Genomic DNA, 27,157 nt, shown 5'->3' on the forward strand with positions numbered 1-27,157 from the left:
TGAGAAGAGTTTGCTTGATGAATACAGCTGCACCATTATTTGGGGCATATATATTTATGATTATTATGTCTTGTTGGTGTATGGTTCCCTTGAGCAGTATGAAGTGTCCTTCTTTGTCCCTTTTGATTAGCTTTGGCTTGAAATCTATTTTATTAGATATGAGTATGGACACTCCTGCTTGTTTCCGAGGTCCATATGAGTGATATGATTTTTCCCAACCTTTCACCTTCAGTCTATGTATATCTTTTCCTATCAAATGCGTCTCCTGTAGACAGCATATTGTTGGGTCTTGTTTTTTGATCCATTCTACTAGCCTGTGTCTCTTAATTGGTGAGTTTAAGCCATTAACATTTAGGGTTATTATTGAGATATGGTTTGTTCTTCTATCCATATTTGTTTATTGATGTTACTAAACCTGATTTGTTATCCTCTTTGACTACTTTCCCCACTTTACTGTCCTACCTCCCATTGTTGGTTTTCAATGTTGTTTTCCATTTCCTCTTCCTGTAATGTTTTGCCAAGGATTTTTTGAAGAGATGGTTTTCTAGCTGCGAATTTTTTAACTTTTGTTTATTGTGGAAGGTTTTAATTTCATCTTCTAACCTGAAGCTTAATTTCGCCCGATACCCGATTCTTGGTTGGAGCCCATTGTCTTTCAGTGTTTGAAATATGTTATTCCAGGATCTTCTAGCTTTCAGAGTCTGTGTTGAGAGATCAGCTGTTATCCTGATTGGTTTACCCCTAAATGTAATCTGCTTTCTTTCTCTTGCAGCTTTTAAAATTCTCTCCTTATTCTGTATGTTGGACATCTTCATTATAATGTGTCTAGGTGTGGATCTCTTATGATTTTGCACATTCGGCGTCCTGTAGGCTTCTAGGATTTGGGATTCTGTCTCAATCTTCAATTCTGGGAAGTTTTCTCGTATTATTTCACTGAATAGACTGTTTATTCCTTTGGAATGGAGCTCTGTGCCTTCCTGTATCCCAATGACTCTTAAATTTGGTCTTTTGATATTGTCCCATAATTCTTGGATGTTCTGCTCATGGTTTCTTAGCAGACTTGCTGAGCTGTCTATGTTCTTTTCCAGTTGAAATACTTTGTCTTCATTGTCTGATGTTCTCTCTTCTAAGTGATCTACTCTGCTGGTAGTATTCTCAATTGAGTTTTTAAGTTGGTTTATTGTTTCCTGCATTTCTAGAATTTCAATTTGTTTGTTTTTTATTACCTCTATCTCCCTGTGAAATTGATCTTTTACTTCCTGGATTTGTTTGTCAATGTGATCTTTCATTGTCTGATTTTGCTGTCTCATGTCTTCCTTGAGACTCCAGATCATCTGAAGCATATATATCCTGAACTCTTTATCTGATATTCCATCTGTTGCAGCTATTACCTCTTCTAAAGTTGAGTTGACCTGCATTGCTTGTGGTCCTTTCTTTCCTTGTCTTTTCATACTGCTCGCGTTTCTTTCTGCTTGGTGCAACTGTTGTGTTTTGAAATTTACCCCCTATTTATTTATGTTGCTCTTGTATAGGTGAAAAGTCTCCCTTGCAGGTGCGGGCGGCGGCTGTGCCCCTACTCCAATTGGGATGACGTGTCTACCACGCTGGCGGCTCTCTGGGCCTGTTCCGGGAGTGGAAGGCGGCTCTGCTCTGTCCCTATTCCAATTGGGTTGTCGTGACTACAATGCTGGCAGGTTGCTGGGCCTGTTCCGGGCGTGGGCGGTGGGCTTGGCTGGCGGGATTCGACCTAATGGCAGTCCCTAACCTCCCTGCTTGCTAATTAATGGCTTCTCTGAGGCGCCACACCTTCTGTAGCTGCGGGGCAGGCCGCGCGAATCCGTTGGCCTGGATCTCCGGGGTCCTGCTGCTGGCTGTTTTGATGTTGCAAGCTGTTGGAGAGTGGTGGTGTATTCTTCAGCTTTCCCGGATGGTGGCCGCTGACTGCCTGGATGGAGTGTCCGCTGTTTTGATGTTGCACTCTGAAGGAGAGTGGCGGTGTATCCTTCAGCTTTCCCGGATGGTGGCCGCTGACTGCCTCGGTGGAGTGTCCGCTGTGGGGGATGGGACTGTACCGCTTCCTTCCCCTTCTGAGAACCCGTGCTCGGCCCAAGGGTCCGTGTGGGCTTGGCTGGTGGGATTCCACCTAATGGCCTTCCCTAACCTCCCTGCTTGCCAATTAATGGCTTCACTGAGGCGCCACGTCTTCTGTAGCCGCAGGGCAGGCCACGGGAATCAGTTGGCCTGGATCTCCGGGGCCCTGCTGCAGGCTGCTGGGATCCCTGGCACTCTATCTAATTTAACATTTTTTGATAAATATGCATAGGTTCTGTTTCTGTCATTATTACAACTCAAAAAAGAACTACTGTTTATATAAGTGACTTCTGTGCTCTCTTTAATTGTTTTCATGTTTTAAAACAATTAAAAATAATTTTAACAAAAACTAAAACAATTAATTTATTGTTTCATGTTTTAAAGTCTTTAGAAGGAATTTTTCTATGTTCAAAACCTCATCTGATAGAGGGTAACCCCACATTACTGCCAAGTATATCCTAGGATTTTCTCATGAAACATTTCCTGCCACAATATATACTATAAGCCCTGTCCCTGTGCTTTGCCACTTAGGAAATTTCAAATTACAGGGGCAGGATGTTGAGTTTGCAAGTACATTAAACATTTTAAAAGCAAAGATGGTGGTTTTTTTCCCATTTGTGGCTAAAAAACACCCAGAAATACAAATTCCTAGAGATTGGGGAAAGAATAGGTCTGTTCTTAAATTTATCTTTTGGGATTTGGGGGATTTTCCTGGGATTACAGTTTGGCAGGACTCTGCTCAGTCCCCATTTCTTCGAAAAAAGAAAAAATAAAACACTCTCTTCTTCTCCCAAAATTTCTGAAGATTTATTTTTAAATATTGGTAATGCTAAGATTATGAACACAAGCTATGCTGATAAATCTTTTAATTTACCAAGCATTTTGTAAAATTACCCTGTTCTCTGAAATAGAACTTCCATTCATTTGCTCAAGTATATCCCAGTGTTTTGATGACCATTGTTGATATAAGTAACTTCTGTGCTCTGTTTAATTGTTTTCAGGTTTTAAAACAATTTATTTTTATCATTTAATTCAGAGAATCCCTGAACGCAGCTCTGTCACCTTGCTGGTGAGGGCTTTGTCTCCCCCAACACACCAGCTGTTTCTTCATAATGCTCTTCTTACTTTTCCAGCTCAACTGGGGCCAAAATAAAAAATACATCATGCAGCCCAACTTTATCCATGCTTCCTGAGTCACTTGCCTGAAGCAAGATCAGTCTCACCTTCCAAGAGATCAAATTTTAAAACTATTTCTAGAAGAAAATGATAGAGAATATAATGATGGTAAACTTGAGCTATGGTAAAAAAAATCACCTAGGTGATAATGACAAACCAAGTTCTGCTCTCGTGTGTGTGTGTGTGTGTGTGTGTGTGTGTGTTGGGTGGACATGAAGTGCTAAGTGACAGAGATGAATCCTGTTATTTACACCTTATCTGCAACCAAAAAGGTAGGCATGACCACTTCAGGTTTCAGAAAGGAGATACTGGTCCCTTCTTCACGCTGGAATCTGTCCACTTAAGTGTCCAAGCTCACGTCACAGCGTACAGAAAGCTTTTCTCCTTCCTTTCCACGCTCCCATTCCCCCAGATCCCAAGTTCAGGTGCAGCATCCTGAACCCTCCTTACTAGTTTGGGGACCTATTGGATGACGTCATGTATCGCAGGTTTAGTATGAAATTTTGGCAGCTGCGAGATGATAACAGTGTCTTATATATTCAAACACTGATCCATATAATAAGGGAGACTTGGCTGGGTTTTCTTCCTCTGAGGGGTCCCCAGCCCTTACTATCATCTTGAAGCCATTCTGCTGGTGGCCTACCCTGCCCTGTCCCCTGATCTCCAGGACCCTTCTGTGCTAGCCAGGTGAGAGCCTGATAAGACACTGGTACAAGGGAACATGCCAGAGAATTTCTTTTTTCATAAAGGGAGCATGCTCACCAGACTGTTTTTCCACTGAAATGACTCAACAGTGCAGGTGCAGCTAAATAAATTTTTTAAAAATAGTCACTTATTGAATGATATTGAGATAAAGTCCAACTGAGGTGATTGGCATGCAGAGCTTGCTGATAGCGGTGAGTGTGTGTGATTTGGAAGTTAGAGTGTGACTAGGGTACTCCAGATTAACCTGGATCTACTTTGAGGAAGCTAAGGGGATGCTTTTGATGTGACATCATTGCCAGTTTCCTTGATCTGCACTCAAAAGAAGGTTCGCTGTTCATATTGCTATGGAGGAATGTCACCTCCAGAAAAAATAATTGTTTTAGTCATTTTTAAAGCTCCACTAGAGCTATGATTTCCTGAATAGTAATGACAATTCATAGCATCTGTATACCCCAGCCTGTCCTAAAACTTTTAGGGTGACAGGATAACAGTTTCTAAAGAAACTCTGCAGCCAACCCCATTCAGTGCCCTGATTTATAGGTTATTGAACTGTACTTGAAAAGCTCAGTAATGTAAAGTATTTCTAGATCTCATGCTTTTATTCTCATTTATTCACTAGTTGAATTTCTTGGATTACATAATATTCTTTATTTTAATGTTTATTTACACTGTATCATTGTACATAACTGTGGAGTTTGTGGTTACAAATTCATAAAGACACACAATAGAATGCAGTGTCGCTGCAGGTTTTTAGAATGATTTCAACTCAATGAAAGAAAAATGGTATTTCACAGATATTACATGAGCTAAAGTAATTTTACAATGGTTGTTATTGAATGATAATATGTATCTATACATGATTATTCTTTGACCTAGCAGTTTGGGAGCCTGAGGCGAGTTCAAGGCTACTGTCAGCAACTTAGTGAGGCCCTAAGCAACTTAGAAAAACCATGTCTCAAAAATAGAAAAGTAAAAAAAAAAAGATTGGGGATGTTGCTCAATGGTAAAGCACTCCTTAGTTTAATCCCTGATGACAAAAATAAACAAATCAATAAGGATTATTCTTTGAAAACTATCATTGGACATTTTATTTTACAAACTCAATAACAGGCTTTTATCATTACCAGTAAATATAGGTCTCAAGTCATCATTTTTGTGAACAATAAAGATTAGAGATAGGAGGCTGGGGTGGTGGCTCAGTAGTAGAGTGCTCGCCTAGCACGTGTGAGGCCCTGAGTTCGATCCTCAGCACCACATAGAAATAAATAAATAAAATAAAGATATTGTGTCCAACTACAACTAAAAAAATGAAATTAGAGATATGTGTAACTTTGGTATTTTACTTTGTGTTTCTTTGATTACAGTGCAACCAACTCAAATAGGTTGGATAACTGAATGGAAAAATTTGTCACATTACTTGATCATGACTTTTTAAAACCTGAATTTTTTTTCTCCTTGATCATCTTTGTTTTTTGTACTGTTTTTTCTTTATTGAAAAAAAAGAATAGGAAAACAAAGCCATAATTCATATAAAGAACTTTACAAATCAATAGCAATATGGCAGTAAAATTTACTTAACCAGGAATTTATTACTATTTGGTATATAAGGTTCATGAGTCTTACTACAGGTACCTTTTTTTTTCAAACAAAAAATCTTGCATCAGTTAATCTATACTCCAAAAATTTTAACTAAATACCTGCTTCAGGTCTGAATTCTACAATGGGTTCCAATGTTTGCGAGTGATTAATATTTTTCTTCCCCTTAGAATCTGAAATTATTAAACCAGTAGCCATATAACAAATTACCCTTATATGTTTGCTTTTCAGATGATCATTTTTTTCTACTATGTGGCGGAAATATTTTACAATACTGTATATCTCACATGAGAGATATTTAATGAAATACACACACTCTATAAAAAAATATTATCCTAACAGATCACTCAACAAATTTTTCAGCATAAAGTTTAGGCTTAGGACTCTTGAGTCTGGAGAAATGTCACCTTTAATTTGTAATCCAGATAATATCTGGGGACCCATCTTTCAAGATTGGGTTGGGTACTTGTTCTTTAAAGAAAACCTTGAAAAGGAAAAACTCTATTTTGCTTATAGTTGTAATTATTATTCTAATTGTAAACCATGGAAAAGGACTAAGAAACAGATTATGCTCTTGGTTATACTTCTGGAATATTCTATTGTAAATATTTGGTGTGGCAATAAATAAGCCAGAATTAACATGATGTTGACATACAGTAACTCTGTGCATATTGGATCTGTGATACTCTTTGCTTAGGAGGGGCTCATTTCCTCTTTCTTATAATCAGCCCCACTCCAATTCACCCAACACTGTAGAGCTACCAACAAGACCAGGCAAATGAAAATCAAGTATGACTCTGTCTTCACCAGAAAATCTCAGACATGAGATTATAGGAGGAAAATATTTTCTAAGATAAATGGCATTTTTTTTGACTGGGATTGACCCCAGGGGAGCTGAACAGTGAGTTACACTACCACACATTTTTTTTTCATTTAGAGATAGGGTTGTGTTAAGTTACTTAGGGCCTTCCTAAGTTGCTGAGGCTGACTTTGAACTTTCAATCCTCCTACCTCAGCCTCTGAAGCACCTGGGATTAAAGGAGTATGCCACTGGGCCCAGATGGCAATTATCAATATATAAGAAAACAGAAGTAACATTATGTATGCTATTGTGGAGGCCCCAAGGGCACATATAACCCAGCCAAGAGTGGGAGATGTGAAGACAAGGGAGAGTATGGGCATGGGTTCTGGGTGGTGTGAGATGGAACTAGGGGGGTTTGTTTGTTGGCTTGCTTTATTTTGTGCTGGTGATTGCTCAGTGGGTATAATTGTGGGCACCAGCACCAATTATACCCAGTCCCTTTCTTTGTGAATTTTGAGAGAGGGTCTCATTAAGATGCCCATGGTAACATCACCCTTGGGGTCCACCTGCCTCAGCCTCATAAGCACCCAGCATCTCAGTCACTGTGATTTCAGGCAAGCATCACTGGGCCCAGCACCAGAATTTACTCATCATGTGGAACAAAAGGCATGTTTGATGAATACTCTTTGTTTTCCTGATTGCAGGGTTGTCCACTGGGATTGATGAAGGACATATCTGCAAAAAGGACATTTTCTTGTCTTTTTCCTAAGTTGTTCACAGAATTCTTTTCTTTCCTCCATAAAATGAACAAAACCAACAGACTGTATAGTAACACTCACATAAGAAACACCGTGTACACCGTGATTGGTGATGTGGTCATGGCCTACGCCCTTCTTCTTCTCGTCCACACCTTGTTGCACATTACTGGGCACAGACCTAAGCCCATTGACCTGCTCATTGTTCTGCTGGCCCTAATCCACCTGATAATGCTGCTGATTAAGGGCTTCATAGCTGCAGACATTTTTACATCTCAGGGGGGCAGGTGGGATGACCTGACGTGTAAATTGCTCATCTACCTGTACAGGTTGATGAGGGGGCTTCTCTATCTGTGCCACCTGCCTGCTGAGTGTCCTCCAAGCCATCACCCTCAGCCCCAGGAGCTTCTGTTGGGAAAAGTTTAAACATAAATCATCACGTCACAACCTGTGTTTCCTTCTCTTCCTGTGGGTCATCTATTCATCCGTCAGTAGCCACCTCTTCATCTCCATTGCTGCTACCCCCAATTAGACCTCAGACAATTTTATGTAAATCACAGAATCCTGCTCCTTCATTCCCATGACCTTCTTCCTGTGGCACAGCTTGTCCACCCTGATGACCTTCAGGGAAGCCTCCCTTATAGGAATCATGGTCCTCTCCAATGGATACATGGTGGCTCTCCTGTGCAGGCACAAGAGGCAGTCCCAGCGTCTCCACAGCACCACCCTGTCTCCAGTGCATTCTCCAGAACTGAGGGCCACCCAGACAATCCTGCTGCTCTTGAGTTGCTTCGTGGTCATGTCCTTCTTGGACAGCATTGTCTCCTATGCAAGAATCACACTGAAAGATGATCCAATATTTTACTGTATCCAGATCCTCGTGGCCCATAGCTATGTCTCGTTCAGCCCTTTGGTGTTCATTAGCACTGAAAAACGTATAATTAGTATTTTGAGATATATGTGGGACAAGGCAGTAAGCATTACAGTAGCCAGTGATGGATAAGTACTGTTATAATGAGAAAATGTGATTTCTTGGGATGATGCACCATGGCACAGTGTATATGCTGTTTTCTTGAAATAAAATACAGAGTTATTCTTCTGTTAGAGCCATATACTTGGATATGTAAGTGGCAAATACACAAAAAAAATCAATCCAAATTTATCTCTGAGGTATTACCAGGGTTTTATGTTTTTCATTGAGTCCTCCAGGGTGGGACTCTGAGGAGGATGTGACTTTTCATGACCTGGGCCCTTCCAAACTCTTTTTAGGTACAATAGTCCCAATGCTTTTCGATAATTGTATGGTCTCAGTTATATTTTTTTATATTTTTTCAAACTACACATGTAAACATTTGCTACCATAAAATACCACATCATACAACATGCACGTGTGCACATGTGCACGTGCACATGCACACACACACACACACACACAGTACATGCAGAGAGTCAGACAGTCATTTTTACAGCATTACTCATAAAACCATGTTTTAAATAATCAAATGTAGAAAGAACCCAACACCTAGAATCATAAGAATGCATAAACAATACGTTATGGCCTATTTCAGACTCTGGACAATTAGCACTTAAAATGAAAGAAAATTCTGGCACAGGATGCCACATGGCTGAGCCCTCAAGATACTCTATTCCATGAAGCAAGTCAGTCACAAAAGAACAAACATTGTATAAAAGTACTTAAAGGAGGTTGAAGTTGGAGTACCCAAATTGATAGACACAGAAAACAGAACGAAATTCCACCAACCCCAGGACATGAGGACTGGGAAATGTTGTTATCTTACCCCAGTGGTGTAAAATATCTTTTCTGAAATTAAAAAAGTGAGTGATAAATTTCTGTTTTTTAATTTTTTTAGGTATACATGGACACATGTATATGTTTTATTTTATTTATTTATTTTTTATGTAGATCAAACCCAGCACCACATCCATGCCAGGCAAGTGCTCGACCACCGAACCACAACCCCAGCTCAGTGATAAAATTCTTACTGTGCCACAATGTCATGTGGTGAGCTTAAAATATTAGAGCCGATGCCTTCCAGTGGTTTGAAGATGGGATTTGAAAAGCTCAAATCTTATTCTCAGTCTCTCCCAAGAAAAGATGGTCTTCATAGGAAATCTGTTAAGTACCACAGTGTGCTGCTGAGCCATTCAAAGACCTTACGCATTGCAGTCAATAGCTCTGTGATTATGGATTTCTGGATTAAATATATATGAGGTCAAAACAGGAAATATAAACAGTAAGACACATGTAGAAACTTACCTAACCATTATATCTATAGATATGTACTTGTAACTCAGTCTATTAAATTAGAAAAATGTCAAAAATAAAATACTCTCAAATAAAATGTGTATAGATAAAAATATAAGAAGTAAACAAAAGGTATGAGTATACAATTTAAAAAAAAAAGGAAAGAAACACAGAAAAGAGGAGAAAAGTGTCCAAAAAAAATCACAAAACAGTAACCAATGAACAAAAATGGCCATTTAAGTAATTATCAATACCTGTTAGGTATAAACAAATGACAGTTCCCAATCCATTGATAGAGGGGGGCTGAATACACACAACTGAAAAAAAAACTACCAACATAAACTCTGTACAATACAAACCACTGTAGGTGTACGGACACACACAGAGGCTGACAGTTTAGGGAGATACTGTACCATGCAGAAGAAAACAAGGGGAGTATGGACAGACAATGAAAGAAGGTCCCTGTAAAACCCAACTCTGTGGAAATGAAACAACACTCTTTACACAGTAATGCAAAGAAGAACTGAAAAGTAAAATCATAATATTTTTTGAGAAAAACAAAAATGAAAGTACCACATACTTAGAACTTTGGGGACACCTCAAGAGGAGTGTGAATATTTGTAAAACCATACCTTTTTGTATTTTCCAATAAACTAACTTGACCTTAAATTAACCAAAGAAAGCACCTCAAATCAAAACAAAATTGACAGAACCAGAGCAATCATGAAGATAAGAGTTGAAATGATTAAAAAAGAACTTAGATCACCAGAAAAAAAAATCAATTCAACCAAGACGTTGTTCTTTGATAAGACAAGCAGACTGGCCAATTACAGACAATTCACCACAACCAGACTCTCACAACCTCAGGAAACTGAGAAATAAATAATAAATAAATAAAATAAAAACAACAAAATAATAATGACTGAGAAGATTGAACCAGTAACCCAAAACAGTCCCCATCCCCCCAAAAAAGTCCAGGACACATGATTTCATGATGGAAGGCACCAAATTTTTAAACAATTAACAGCATACCCCCCTAATCTCCTGCAAACAATGGAAGAAGGAACATTTCCAAACTCACTTTTAAGGTTGATATGCTCCTAGAGCCACACCGGGAAACACAGGATAAGCAAATAGAACTACAGACCAACCCCATCCAAACACAGAGAAGGCTTGAGAGTAATGTGAGCACAGTGAATCACGTATGTTGAGAGCATCTAAGGCCTAGGATTTATCCACGGGATAAAAGATGGTTCAACACGTGCAGATTAATTATAGTGACACACAAAACCAAGTAAATGAAGAACTGATAATAGACAACCATTCCCAAAAGATGCAAAAGGCATTATTTGAGAAAATGGAAAACCCTTTCAGAATCAAGTCTCTCTCAACCAACGAGATAGTGAGGTAATTTACCCAAACATTACAAATGCCATTCATTGAAACCCACAGTCAACAGTGTAGTCAATGGTGAAAAACTAAAATGATTTTATGCATGGTCAGGAATGAGGCGTGGACGCCCAGTCTTACCACTTTGGGAGAATAAAGAACTGGAAGTTCTTTCAAGAATAATGATGCAAGAAAAGGATAAGGCATTCAAAGTGGAGGGGAGAAGTAACATGGTCTTTGAGGGTGATATGTTCACAGACATACCAACATTGAAGACATCACCAAAAAAAAAAAAATCCTTTGAGGATTGTTCCATTAATCCAGCAGAATACAAAGGCCACGTCCAAAGATTTCTGTTTTGTTTCTTTAAAATGACCACAAAAATATGTGAATGTAAAATTCAGAACACCATCCATGCAAATATCATAAGAAAAAGCAAAATACAGAGAAATAAGCGTGACCATGGAAGGAAAGGACATCTACCCTGAAAATTGTGTAATAAAAATAAATTAATGAATTAAATAATTTAATTAAATAAATAAATTGATAAATTAATAAATTAATAATAAATAGACTAATAATTAATTAAATTGATTGATGGATTAAATAATTAAATAGCTAATAAACAAAAGCAGATATGAACAATGGGAAAGAAGCACGATGTTCATGGATGTGAAAAATCCATATTAAAATGTCCATACTATCAAAGAGATGTAGAGATCAGATTCGATCCATATCCAAATCTCAGTGACCAATTGTACAGAAATACAAAATAAAAAAGCTAAAATCCTTATGCAATCCTAAAAGACCCTGAATGGCTAAAGCAATCTTGATCAAGAGGAAAGCTAATATGCAGGCTGGGGTGGTGGCTCAGTGGTTGAGCGTTTGCCTAGCAGGTCTGAGGCACTGGGTTTGATTTTCAGCTCTTCGTATAAATAAATGCAAAATAAAGATCTATTGACAATTTAAAAACAATGTAAAAAGAAAAAGACAAAGATAATATAACCACTCTCTGGTTTATAAATTACATTATGAAGCTCTAGTAATTAAAACACTGAGGTATGGCTGGGGATGGATCTTTGAGATGTTTCAATCATCTAGCATTCACAGGACCTGGGTTTCATAACTGGACACTTATCCTTCAGCCATACACAAATATCAACTCAAGGTGGACTGAATATGTGCATGGGGCACCTGAATCTATAAACTTGCAAAAAAGAAAATGGTGAGAAAACTTCATGACCCTGGAATACAAAATGATCTCTTGGATATCACACCAACAGGGCAGGCAAAAAGTGATACACACCAGAGGACATGAAAGACTTCTATAAAGAAAGGTAAAGATCAACCACCAACAGACAACATAAAGGATGGAGAACACATTTTCAAATGACATATCAGCAATCGGTTAAACTTAAACATTTATTAAAACCTCCTAGAATTTAGTAAAAAAATATAATAATAAGTTCATTAAAAATAGCACAAGATTGAATAGATATCCCATCCAAGGAAAAACACATAGATGGCCAAGAAGCATTGAAAAGATGTTCCACCTCCATTCATTCTCCAGGAAATGCCAATCAGAGCCACCATGAAGTGTTCTGTCACAGCAGTCAGGAAGGATAGGATGTGAGAGGAGAGGTCACCATGACCGTGGAAGGTGCCCTGTTGGGAGTGGAAATGGCCCATTTCCCACGATGCTGAACCAGTCTGTTGCCCAAGGAAAACAGGTAGAGCTACTTTGTGTCCCAGACACCCCATGTGGACACGTATGCAGGTGAGTGGAATCAGCATCCCTAGGTGCTCCCATGAGGGTGGCATCCTTACTCACAGCACCCAAGAAGGGAAGGTACCAGATGCCACCGAAGGATGGATGTTAGAGAAACTGGCATCTCACTGCATCTTCTCTATGAGGAGGAAACCCAGCTGGTCACCACCACATGGATGGACATGGAGGATGTTCTGGTGAGTGAAGTTAGCCATCACAGAGAGACAGGCTGCAGGGGTCCACTCAAATGGTCATTTCAATAGCCAAACTCATGGACACAAAGGGACAGGCTGATTGCTGAGGGTCAGCAGGAAAAGGTCACTGCCCTTCACTGGGTATAAGGTTTCAGTTTTATCTGAGATTTGCTGTGTAACTTTGCATGGATGCCTGACCACGCCACCCTGTGCACTAAAGGGTTTTTGAGATGGTAGTGTTCACGGTCACTAGTCCAAGGGAGTAGAAGAGAGTACAGTGGGAAACTGGGCGAGACCCTGTATATCCTGAGAATCCCTGATGGACTTACAAAGAAGGTAATCAACAGCTACACCTCTGTCACCATGTCAAGTGGTCCTCAGAACAGAAAGAAATAGGGAATTTTCACAATGGGTAAAAATAAAAAAAACAGGTCCACAGCAGACCATTAGTGCCACAGATATCTGAAGTCTCTGATGCTGGAGGCCCCCAGGTCCTGAGCAGTTCAGGGAGCTGCTGGGGAACTTGCAGCCCTGCATTAGTGCAGGAGAAAAGCCAAACCCTGCACTCCTCCCCCACCCACCACGATGCTACCCAGAGAGCAAATGCATCCAAGGGAAATGGAAGGTCCCGGAGAATGGGCACATGGTGTTATGTGCACAGATAAGTATGGCATCATCCATCCCTCTACTATCCATAATTATAATGCACCAGTGAAAAAACACGGGATTCATCACCACTAGGGGAGTGTCCTAAGACATGCTTGTGACTCCTAGGTCTAGAAAGCAAGGAGTGATACTCATCAGCATGGGATCGTGTAAAATTAGGTTGCTCGTCCATTTGGAGTTGCATTTCTGTGTGTTTTGCTTTACAGGGTGATATAGATATCAGGGTCAAGTTTCAATTTTCTTTATATGGACATCCAGTTTAACATGTGCCACTCCTTGATAACGCTATCCTTTCTATGATATGTTCAGAGCCGCCTTTTTGTGACTTCACTGGCTATAGAGTATATATGCAGGGTTTATTTCTGGAAATCTATAGTCTTATAGAATATATGAACTGATATATAAATAGATATATAGATAGAAATATATAGATAGGTATAAATATATAAATATATATATATATATATATATATATATATATATATATATATAGATAGATAGATAGATAAATATAAAAACATATATACATATTTTTGGGAGTCACCCCGGCTCCAAAGACAAACTTCCCTATCCCCCAAGAAGAGCTGTCCAATGGTGAGCCCTGCTAGGCTCACATGATTCCTGCCATCCAATGGTGAGCCCTTCTGGCTCACATGATTCTGCCATCCAATGGTGATCTCTGCTGGCTCACCTGATCCTTACCCACCAATCAGACTAGCCCTGCTGGCTCAACTGATCCTACCGACCAATCAGACTAGCCCTGCTGCCTCACCTGATCCTTACCCTCTAATCACAAAGCACACCATGCCAACTGTCAAACCACCCCTGGCTCTATAAATATGCAGAGCTGTTCCTCAATAAATGAGCATTTGCTCCGACAGAGCCTTGTTCGTTCTTTCACATATATAGGCATATTAACATATACATGGGGACTGGGGATGTGGCTCAAGTGGTAATGTGCTAAACTAAAATGCATGGGGAACTGGGTTCAATCCTCAGCACCACATAAAAATAAAATAAAGATGTTATGACCACCAAAAACTTTTAAAAAATTAAAAAATATATTCATGAATAATGATATTGGCATTAAACATAAATTTTTGCATGTATAATATATAGATGTAGTATGTATTTTAATCATGTGTGTGTGTGTGTGTGTGTGTGTGTGTGTGTGTGTGTTTGTGTGTGTGTGTGTGTTTCATTTCCACACCTTACTATTGTGGATTTAATTGCACATCTGAAAGTATAAAACTAATAGAAGAAAATGGGAAAACTTTCAGGACATTGGCTCAACACAAATAATGACATTTAGAATCTAACCCACAAATAGAGAAATCAAAAAGAAGAAATAATCCAAGGTGATGGCATCAAACTCAAAACCTCCTTCTCAGCAAATGAAACCATTACCCAAGTGAAGAAATAACCTATAGAATGGAAGAAGATATGGGAGCACTGTTTATTTGTTAAAAGATAAATATCCTGAAAGACAATGACCATATCAACAACAACAATGAAGTCCTGTAATTAAGAAATGGATGAATGATCAAAATGGCCAGCAAGTCATTTTTAAATGTTCAATATTATTATGAATCCAGGAACATGTAAATCACTATGAAGTGACATGCCATCTTGTACCAGATGGCATGCCACTTCATAGTTAGTAACAGAAAGCAAAATTAAATGCTGGTGATGATGTGGAGAAAAAAGGAGTTCTCCTATTGAGTTGGAATGTAAATTAATACATCCATAATGAAAGTCAGTATGAGGCTTCTCAAAAGACTTAGATAGATCTAGAAAATTATCCAGATGACCCACTTCTGTGTATATAACCCAAATAAATTAAATTGGCATTCCAGAGAGATATCTGCATGTCCACATTATAGTAGCACTATTCAAAACAGCTAAGAGGGAGTAAAACCAGGTACCTATCAAAAGATGAGTGGATAATGATATTCATGCACACTGGAATTTTATGTGGCTATAAATCACAACAGAGTCCTGTTATGTTTTTTTAAATGAATGAAACTACAGGAATTTGTTAAGTGAAATAAGCCAGACACAGAAAGACAATTACTGAATGTCCCCTGTCCTGTGAAGATTATAATGAAAAAAAAGTCAAATATCAACATAAATATTCTGTTGAAATAATTTAGGATGAGAAGAAGTGGGGGTAGGTTAATAGAGAATGGATTTGATCAGAAAATCCGGCACATGTGTATGAAAATAACACACTGAACCCCATCAATACCTATGAGTATACATGTTAGCAAAAGTAGTTAAATGTACATGAAGTTTAGTAACCATTGGTGCACTGTTACAAAATGAGGAGAGAAGAATCAAACCTAATCTCTCTAGAAAACCAACAAACCTCAATGAAAATCAATAAGAAATTTAAAAAGGAACAAAGCATATACAAAAATATAAAAAAAGATACTAAACCAGAAAATCATTAGTACAACAAGTGTAAGTTGTTATACGTCTCAAAAATAACTTGGTGTGTGAGTGAATTCCTCAATGAAAATACAGAGACTGTCTACATGCCTTTCTAATCCCAGTTGGGATTGATGTGCAAACAGTTTTTATTTTCTTTCTTTAAAAAAAATTGATGATGACCTACACATAGAAAAGTTCCCCCCAAAATGTTCAGGTGTATAAATATGTCAGACATGTTGGCCTCAAGGCCAGAGCTAGCAACAACACTTGAAGTGCATGTCCTCCAAAATCTCCATTTTGCAGAAATGGCAGGAAACAACACACTTTTAGAAATATCATTTACTTTTTTTTTTTTACAATTTTGTACAGAAATGATACTATGTGTGTTATATAAGTTGATTCTTTAAAGCCTCCTCAGTATCTATTTTACCTTAAATAAAGCAGGGATATGAGAGCAGATCTATGTAATTTTTTTGTGGTGTTGAGGATTGAACCCAGGACCTTGTGCATGTGAGGCAAGCACTCTACAAACTGAGCTATGTCCCCAGCTCCGATGCAATTTTTATGTATAAATATGCCAGAGAACAATGAAGCTCTGTGCCTGTGATTTTCTGTGACCCATAAAACGTGAAACAGATGTGCCCTCATGGAAAATCTTTCTAGTGTCATTTGAGGCTTGTCATGGGAGCATACAGGAAAATGTTGAGTGAGTGAAAGAACAAAATTGTCATTTTGCCTGATCATCAGATTTTGGAAGACATGAATTTTTTTATAATTGTGTATAGAGTTTTCTTTTTAGAAAACACCCTGCCTTGGGGCTGGGGATGTGGCTCAAGCAGTAGCGCACTCGCCTGGTATGCATGTGGCCTGGGTTGGATCCTCAACACCACATACAAAGATGTTCTGTCCCCCGAGAACTAAAAAATAAATATTAAAAAAATCTCTCTCTGTCTCTCTCTGTCTCTGTCTCTGACTCTCTCTCTCTCATATATATATATATATATATATATATATATATATATATATATATATCTCCCCCACTCTCTCCCTTGCCTGTCCTCCCTCATGTATGGAGGCTAAAATGGTAGCCCACATGGAAGTGCAGCTGAGTAGAGGCTGGGAAGGGACAGGGGAAGAGGCAGTGGAAAAGGCAGTCAGAGGAGGGTGAGGGTCCCCTGGGCACAGCTGCAGGGCTGGGGTCAGCAGTTCCCAGGAGTAATCTCTGAAGATCTCAGCTGAATCTAGCATAGATAGGAAAAAGGTCAACTTTGACAAACTTGGTCTTAGACACCTGGCGGGAGAGTATAACCAAAACAAGGCCGTACATGGACTTTTAAAAGATAAGACAATTGTATTTTATTATTACTACAGATGGACATCATATCCATCCTTCCAACAGTCAAGTGAAACTGGTAGGTTATGAAGCAAGCGTTTTGATCTAGGAGGGCCTGATAAATATCACAAAAAGTTCCATCAGTCCCAAGTCTGTTCTGAGCCAATGTGAGAACTACAAAACTTCCTGACCTCCTGCACAGGAAAACTTGATCTGTGTGTGTTTTTAATTATTTGTCTGTTTGCTAAAATCACTATGATGAAACCCCAGGATTTCCAACACTAACTGGAAGACACAGTGGCTGTTTTTCCTTAATAATCTTTTAATCATTAATGATCTTATCTGGTCCCTTTGGTAAATGACTCTACAGGTCACACAAGATCCAAACGCAGACATATCCACTGTCTTTTCTAACAGAGATCAACAGTTTCTCCCATATTCTGATGTTGTTACAGAGAATGGATTTAGTTGACCATGAACTGCTTGAGGGGACAGGAAAAGTTGTAGCCTCAGCAATAATTTGATCCTCTGTAATATTTGAGCTGGACACCACATTGTGCAGCTGCGGTTCCAGAGACTCAGGAGGCTGAGGCAGGAGGATCTCTTGAGTGCAGGAAGTTCAAGACCAGTCCCTGCAATGGAATGAGATTCCATCTCAGAAACATAAAACAATGTTTGAATATTTTCTGCTAAAGAGTACTAATAACTTACAGAGAGGGAGGGCAAAAAAAAAATGCACCCCATGCCTAAACTTCTTCCACTGGTTCAAGTAGACTTTTCAGGAGTCAGGAGAACAAGCAGCCTCCTACCTTTGAAACCAGTGCCCTTGGGAGTCCCCCCACCACACCCCCAGAAGTTCATTTGGATTCTCCACATGCTGCTCCCGAAGGAAGGTGATGGCTTGCGTCCCCTCCAGGGCTTGAAAATTCCACCACTGAACAGTTTCACACTGGCCTCTTAGGGTTCAACCAGCAGCCTGACTTCTCTGGTTCAGGCCACATTACCATAGGTCAAACCATAGGAACCTGCCATCCAGCTGTATTTATGGGATGGAAGGATGCAGAACAGGGGTTGGCCTTTTAGTCCCAGGTTGTCTGTATCATTGGCTCTGACCCCCATGTGCCACTTTCTTATGCATGTCATTGGTACAGGAAGAAAGACTGACCATTGGTTAGGCTCAGGACCTGTAACCTGGGCTTTAGAGTTTAAATCCTGACTTTCCTCACCTATTTCCTCTGCAATCCACTGACTTAATTTATCTGGGTTTGGTTTTCTTCACTGTAAAGTGGGCAATCATAATACTACTGCATTCAGAGCATCACTAAGGAAATTAAGAGTTAATACATGATGTCTGTGTACACAGAAGTGAGCTTCTACTCTTACTTTTTCAATGTCACATAATTTATAAATTGCATGCCATTCTTTTTCAGAGGCCATGCTAGTAATATTCTTTGCATCCTTCCAATCTCAGGACACATGATGCCAAATGAGTGTTATTATTTCTTCTCATCCCCATGATAACCCTAAAACAGATACTGTCTCTATTTTACACTGAGGCTGAAAGAACTAGGCCACTACTTCAAGGCTGCAAGGGGATATGGATTAGATCTGTGTGTTTCCAAGACATCTGAGCTCTCTCTTGCACTGTGATTCCTGATCACCAATTGCCTACTATTTTTTTCCACTCTCTATTGGTTTATCATTCAGATGAAAATAAAATAACATTGAAAAGTTAAATGCTGTAATAGAAAGAAATACATGAAGAAATAATGTTACAGGTTAGGAAAACACCTGGAGTTAAGATGGAGGGGATTTCATTATTCTTATTGATGTTTCTTACTCTAGTAAAAAAATACATCAAAACACCTATTGCTTCAGGCACATAAAGAGAGTTCTACTTAGGCAAGATATTTCTTTTCCTAAGTCTAAACAAAACTATTCTTCCAAAATGCATTTTTTCCAGCAAAGGGTTCACAGTCATGATCTACTTATGGACAAGGGAAGGTATCTGCTTTAGGCAAGCTCAGTAAGAAAACAGCCCATATATCATTTAACACTTTTTTTCCAACTAGGAATTCACCCTAGGTACATGTGACCTCTGAGCCATATCCCAAGAACTTTGTACTTTTTTTTTTTTAATTTGGACACAGGATCTCACTAAGATGCTCAGGGATGCACACAGTTGCTGAAGCTAGCCTTTAACTTGAGATCTTCCTGCCTCAGCCTCCTGAACCTCTTGCATGACAGGCATGCACCACCTCACCTGGTTTGATAAAGATCTTAAAAAGAACAACAGAAGTTTTATCTCCTTCATCCTCTGTTAGTTTTTATTTTTCCAACATCAATTTTTGGAAACTTGGGAGCAAATAACGTGGGATAACACTGTGAGAGGTTATCTGGTCCTGCATAAACATGTCCTCATCCTCCCCAGTGTGGATTGGAAGAACTGGATTATTCGTTTTTTTCTGTACTAATAAACATCAAAGCACTGATGGTGGCGTAGCCGTTGCCCACCAGTATCTGGAACACAAGGCGAATCGGATCCTCCTTCTGCATTTTACCATAAGAGGAGGAGATCACGCAGTCCAAAAAGTACATGACCACAAAGGAACCCATGAAGAGCAGGATAGTCCTAGTGGCCCTCTGCTCTGGGGAGGCTTGTGCAATCCTGCTGGTGTTGTGAAGGTGCTGGCACTGCCTCTTATGCCTCCACAGGAGAGCCAGCATGTACCCACTGGAGAGGGCCATGAGCCCGAGAAGAAAGATGTCACGGAGTATTCCTACGAGGGAAAATAAGATCCTGAAATAGTAACCTGTGGGGGAAACCCTGCAGGATTCAATGTGTCATTGGTGGGGCCCCCAATAGAGACTAAAAAATGAATATTAATGAACATGTTGAACAACCAGAGAATGAGAAAGTACTACAGACTGTGCTGTGGGGACGTGTGCTTAAACTTGGCCAGAAAGGACCTTCTGGGGCTGAGGGTGGTGGCCTGCAGGACACTCAGCCGGCAGGTGGTGCTGACCGACAGGCTCCTCATCAGCCTGTACAGGTAGATGACTGTTTTAAATATCTTGAATCCCCAAAATGTCTATATCCAGGAACACCCTGATTATGAGCATCAGCAGATGAATCAGGGCCAGGTGAGCGATGACCACGTCTTTGGGCCTGGTTCTGTGCTGGACAAGGAATGTGAGGATGTGGAAGAGGAGGAGGAAGACATTGGCTGTGATCCCAAGGACAATTTGGGAAGAAAAGACATTTCTTACAGCAAGAAAAATGGAAAGTGTGCTGCTCTTGCTCATTTTCTTTTTTTTTTCTGGTGAAGAGACATATAGAGACAATGTCTGAGAATCAAATAAGATAAAATTCTCATCATCATAGTGGTTACCAGCTTCAACCTTTCCAACTCCCAAGTAGGCCAACCTCAAAGTATGTGGGCACATTTTTAATGCACCCTTTCCAAATTCTCAATACAGAAGCCTAACATCTTCTGTTTATCTCCACTGGTAGGGCCATGATTAATTTGCCACAGTTTGATGCAGTAACCTGGTAAAAAGCTCAGTAGGTAGCATCCAAAGTGAATTTAAGTGGGGCAGATGGCTGGAATGTCCACATGGAACTCTCAAGAAAAGAGAGTGGATACTGAATGAAGCCCCATACAGTTCTATATTTTCAGTGTTATCTATTCTGGATTGCTCATCATCAGTTTAGAGACAGAATATTTAAAATGTTAGCTCTGAACGCAGACTTCTTGAATTTTTTATATGTATATAATTTTGGTACCACATATTGAACCCAAGTTTACATAACCACTTATATTATTATTATATATATATATATTTGATTATGCCAGAAAAACATATCTAAATGGGCAGAACCATTCATTTTTAGCAGGATTTAATTTCAAAATTTCTTTTCTGTCCTCTCTTTGGCATATGAAAAAATGGGGAAAAGTAATCATTATTTCAGTGTGTGTGTGTGTGTGTGTGTGTGTGTGTGTGTGTGTGTGTTAACCAGGAATTATATGCAAAGGAGCTTAACCACTGAGCCACATTCCCTAACTATTTTATTTTTTAATATTTATTTTTTAGTTGAAGTTGGACACAATATATTTATTTTTTAATTTTTATGTGGTGCTAAGGATTGAACCCAAGACCTTGCATGTGCTAGGTGAGCACTCTACCACTGAGCCACAACTCCAGCCCCTTATTGTTACGTTGAGACAGGGTCTCACTAACTTGATGAGGCTGCCCTTGAACTTGCAAACCTCCTGCATCAGCTTCCCAAGCTGCTGGGATAATAGGCACGAAATACACCATCACACCAGGCAAATCTAAGTATTTGGGGGGTCATAACTTTTAGTGTTTTAATTAGAAGAAAGGAATCCAAACTCACTCTGATAATGGAGTTTACATAAGAGAACAAGATTTCATATCTTCTTTTAGTAAGCAATGATATTTATCCAGAGGAGAGAGAGAAAAATAGTGTAATAGAAAATTTGATGGTGACAATCTCATGGTATAGCTCACTATAGAATGGAGGTATTCTCTTTATTTCAATCTTTTTTTTAATTTATTGTTGGTCATTCAAAACATTACATCTAACTTGAAATATCATATTTCACAGTTTGATTCAAAAGGGTTATGAACTCCCATTTTACCCTGTATACAGATTGCTGAATCACATCAGTTACATCAATTACATTTCCATTGATTTACATATTGCCATTCTAGTGTCTGATGAATTCTGCTCTCTATCCTAACCTCTATTATCCCCCCTCCCTTCCCCACCCCTCCCCTCTTCTCTCTCAACCCCCTCTACTGTAAAACATTTCTTACTCTTGTATTATTCTTCCCTTACCCCTCACTTCCTCTTGTATGTAATTTTGTGTAACCCTGAGGATCACCTTCCCTTTCCATGCAATTTCCCTTCTCTCTCCCTTTCCCTCCCACCTCTCATCCTTGTTTAATGTTGGTCTTCTTCTCGTGCTCTTCTTCCCTACTCTGTCCTCAGTTACTCCCCTTATATCAAAGAAGACATTTGGCATTTGTTTTTTAAGGATTGGCTAGCTTCACTTAGCATAATCTGCTCTAATGCCATCCATTTCCCTCCAAATTCTATGCTTTTGTCATTTCTTAATGCAGAGTAATACTCCATTGTGTATAAATGCCACATTTTTTTTATCCATTCATCTATTGAAGGGCATCTAGGTTGGTTCTACAATCTTGCTATCCTGAATTGTGCTGCTATGAACATCTATGTAGCAGTGTCCCTGTAGCATGATCTTATTAGGTCTTTGGGGAATAGACCGAGAAGGGGAATAGCTGGGTCAAATGGTGGTTCCATTCCCAGCTTTCCAAGAAATCTCCATACTGCTTTCCACATTGGCTGCACCAATTTGCAGTCCCACCAACAATGAACGAGTGTACCCTTTTCCCCACATCCTCTCCAGCACTTGTTGTTATTGGACTTCCTAATGGCTGCCAATCTTACTGGAATGAGATGGTATCTTAGGGTGGTTTTGATTTGCATTTCTCTGACTGCTAGCGATGGTGAGCATTTATTCATGTACTTATTGATTGATTATATGTCCTCCTCCGAGAAGTGTCTGTTCAGGTCCTTGGCCCATTTGTTGATTGGGTTATTTGTTGTCTTTTTGTCTAATTTTTTGAGTTCTTTGTATAGTCTGGATATTAGGGCTTTATCTGAAGTGTGAGGAGTAAAGATTTGTTCCCAGGATGTAGGCTCCCTATTTACCTCTCTTATTGTTTCTTTTGCTGAGAAAAAACTTTTTAGTTTGAGTAAGTCCCATTTGTTAATTCTAGTTGTTAACTCTTGCGCTATGGGTGTCCTATTGAGGAATTTGGAGCCCAACCCCACTGTACTTAGATCATAGCCAACTTTTTCTTCTATCAGATGCCATGTCTCTGATTTGATATCAAGCTCCTTGATCCATTTTGAGTTAACTTTTGTGCATGGCGAGAGAAAAGGGATTCAGTTTCATTTTGATGCAAATGGATTTCCAGTTTTCCCAGCACCATTTGTTGAAGATGCTGTCCTTCCTCCATTGCATGCTTTTAGCCCCTTTATCAAATATAAGATAATTGTAGTTTTGTGGATTGGTTTCTGTGTCCTCTATTCTGTACCATTGGTCCACCCGCCTGTTTTGGTACGAGTACCATGCTGTTTTTGTTACTATTGCTCTGTAGTATAGTTTGAAGTCTGGTATCGCTATCCCACATGATTCACACTTCCTGCTTAGCATTGTTTTTGCTATTCTGGGTCTCTTATTATTCCATATGAATTTCATGATTGTTTTATCTATTTCTACAAGAAATGCTGTTGGGATTTTGATTGGCATTGCATTGAACTTATAGAGAACTTTTGGTGATATCGCCATTTTGATGATGTTAGTTCTGCCTATCCATGAACAGGATATATTTTCCATCTTCTAAGGTCTTCTTCTATATCTTTCTTTAGGGTTCTGTAGTTTTCATTGTATAAGTCTTTCACCTCTTTTGTTAGGTTGATTCCCAAGTATTTTATTTTTCGGGGGACATTGTGAATGGAGTAGTTGTCCTCGTTTCCATTTCAGAGGATTTGTCGCTGATATACAGGAATGCCTTTGATTTATGCGTGTTGATCTTATATCCTGCCACTTTGCTGAATTCATTTATTAGCTCTAATAGTTTCTTTGTAGACCCTTTTGGGTCTGCTAGGTAAAGAATCATATCATCTGCAAATAGTGATAATTTAAGTTCTTCTTTTCCTATTTCTATGCCTTTAATTTCTTTCGTCTGTCTAATTGCTCTGGCCAGTGTTTCGCGGACAATGTTGAACAGAAGTGGTGAGAGAGGGCATCCCTGTCTTGTACCAGATCTTAGAGGGAATGCCTTCAATTTTTCTCCATTCAGCATGATGCTGGCCTGTGGCTTATCATACATTGCTTTTACAATTTTGAGGTATGATCCTGTTATCCCTAAATTTTCTAGAGTTTTGCACATAAAGGGATGCTGTACTTTGTCGAAAGCTTTTTCTGCATCTATCAAGATGATCATATGGTTCTTATTTTTAAGTCTATTGATGTGGTGAATAACATTTATTTATTTCCGTATATTGAACCAGCCTTGCATCCCAGGGATGAATCCTACTTGATCATGGTGTATGATTTTTTGGATATGTTTTTGAATCCAATTCGCCAGGATCTTATTGAGGATTTTTGCGTCTAGGTTCATTAGAGATATTGGTCTGTAGTTTTCTTTCTTTGAAGTGTCTTTGTCTGGTTTAGGGATCAGGGTGATATTGGCCTCATAGAATGAATTTGGAAGTTCTCCCTCTTTTTCTATTTCCTGAAATAGTTTGAAAGGTATTGGTGTTAGTTCCTCTTTAAAGGTCTTGTAAAACTCTGCTGTATAACCATCTGGTCCTGGGCTTTTCTTACTTGGTAGGCTTTTGATGGTTTCTTCTATTTCCTCAATTGTTATTGGTCTGTTTAGGTTGTCTATATCCTCCTGACTCAATCTAGGCAGATTATATGACTTAAGAAATTTATCTATGCCTTCACTATCTTCTATTTTATTGGAGTATAAGGATTCAAAATAATTTCTGATTATCTTCTGTATTTCTGAAGAGTCTGTTGTGATATTACCTTTTTCATCTCGTATGCTAGTTATTTGGGTTCTCTCTCTTCTTCTCTTCGTTAGCATGGCTAACTGTCTGTTGACTTTATTTATTTTTTCGAAGAACCAACTTTTAGTTTTGTCAATTTTTTCAATTGTTTCTTTTGTTTCGATTTCATTAATTTCAGCTCTGATTTTAATTATTTCTTGCCTTCTACTTCTTTTGCTGTTGTTTTGCTCTTCTTTTTCTAGGATTTTGAGATGAAGTATGAGATCATTTATTTGTTGTTTTTTTCTTTTCTTAAGGAATGAACTCCAAGCAATGAATTTTCCTCTTAGAACTGCTTTCAATGTGTCCCGTAGATTCCGATATGTTGTGTCTGTGTTTTCATTTAACTCTAAGAAGTTTTTAATTTCCTCCTTGATGTCTTCTAAAACCCATGGATCATTCAATAACCTATTGTTCATTCTCCACGTGATGCTTGATTTTTCCTTCCTTCTTTTATCATTGATTTTCAGTTTCATTTCATTATGATCAGATAAGACGAATGGTATTATCTCTACTTTATATTGTCTAAGAGTTGCCCTGTGACATAGTATATGGTCTATTTTTGAGAAGGTTCCATGTGCTGCTGAGAAAAAAAGTGTAACTACTTGATGTTGGGTGGAATAGTCTATATATGTCGATTAAGTCTAGGTTATTAATTGTGTTGTTGAGTTCTATAGTTTCCTTATTTAACTTTTGTTTGGAAGATCTGTCCAGTGGAGAGAGGTGTGTTGAAGTCTCCCATGATTATTGTATGGTGGTCTATTAGACTCTTGAACTTGAGAAGAGCTTGCTTGATGAACACAGCTGCACCATCATTTGGGGCATATATATTTATGATTGTTATGTCTTGTTGGTGTATGGTTCCCTTGAGCAGTATGTAATGTCCCTCTTTATCCCTTTTGATTAACTTTGGCTTGAAATCTATTTTATTAGATATGAGTATGGACACTCCTGCTTGTTTCCGCAGTCTATATGAATGGTATGATTTTTCCCAACCTTTCACTTTCAGTCTATGTATATCTTTTTTCTATCAGATGCGTCTCCTGTAGGCAGCATATTGTTGGGTCTTGTTTTGTGATCCATTCAACTAGCCTGTGTCTCTTAATTGGTGAGTTTAAGCCATTAACATTTAGGGTTAATATTGAGATATGGTTTGTTCTTCCAGTCATATTTGTTTATTAATGTTACTAAACCTGATTTGTTTTCCTCTTTGATTACTTTCCCCCCTTTACTGTCCTACTTCCCACTGTTGGTTTTCCATGTTATTTTCTATTTCCTTTTCCTGTGATGATTTGCCAAGGATTTATTGAAGAGATGGTTTTCTAGCTGCAAATTCTTTTAACTTTTGTTTATCGTGGAAGGTTTTAATTTCATCTTCCAGTCTGAAGCTTAATTTCGCCGGATACACGATTCTTGGTTGGAACCCATTTTCTTTCAGTGTTTGAAATATGTTATTCCAGGATCTTCTAGCTTTCATAGTCTGTGTTGAGAGATCAGCTGTTATCCTGATTGGTTTTCCCCTAAATGTAATTCGCTTCCTTTCTCTTGTAGCTTTTAAAATTCTCTCCTTATAATGTATGTTGGACATCTTCATTATAATGTGTCTAGGTGTGGATCTCTTATGATTTTGCACATTCAGCGTCCTTTAGGCTTCTAGTATTTGGGGTTCTGTCTCATTCTTCAAGTCTGGGAAGTTTTCTCGTATTATTTCACTGAATAGATTGTTTATTCCTTTAGTTTGGCGCTCTGTGCCTTCCTGTATCCCAATGACTCTTAAATTTTGTCTTTTGATGTTATCCCATAATTCCTGGATGTTCTGCTCATGGTTTCTTAGCAGAATTGCTGAGCTGTCTATGTTCTTTTCAAGTTGAAATACTTTGTCTTCATTGTCTGATGTTCTATCTTCTAAATGATCCACTCTGCTGGTAGCATTCTCAATTGAGTTTTTAAGTTGGTTTATTGCTTCCTGCATTTCTAGGATTTCTATTTGTTTGTTTTTTATTACCTCTATCTCCCTGTGAAATTGATCTTTTACTTCCTGGATTTGTTTTTCAATGTGATCTTTCATTGTCTGATTTTGCTGTCGCATGTCTTCCTTGAGACACCAGATCATCTGTAGCATGTATATCCTGAACTCTCTCTCTGACATTTCCTCTGTTGCAGCTATTACCTCTTCTAAAGTTGAGTTGACCTGCATTGCTTGTTGTCCTTTCTTTCCTTGTCTTTTCATACTGCTCGTGTTTCTTTCTGCTTAGTGAAACTGTTGTGTTTTTGAATTTTTCCCCCTAATTATTTATATTGCTCTTGTATA

At 38.7% G+C, this 27,157-nt stretch overlaps 1 pseudogene; it reads left to right on the top strand.

Moving 5' to 3' along the window:
* Positions 1–7,173: 7,173 nt before the first annotated feature.
* LOC113177059 (vomeronasal type-1 receptor 48-like) lies at positions 7,174–8,128 on the top strand (annotated as a pseudogene).
* Positions 8,129–27,157: the final 19,029 nt, after the last annotated feature.

The sequence above is a fragment of the Urocitellus parryii genome, chromosome 7, assembly GCF_045843805.1.
Source record: "Urocitellus parryii isolate mUroPar1 chromosome 7, mUroPar1.hap1, whole genome shotgun sequence".
NCBI classification, from domain to species: Eukaryota; Metazoa; Chordata; class Mammalia; order Rodentia; family Sciuridae; genus Urocitellus; species Urocitellus parryii.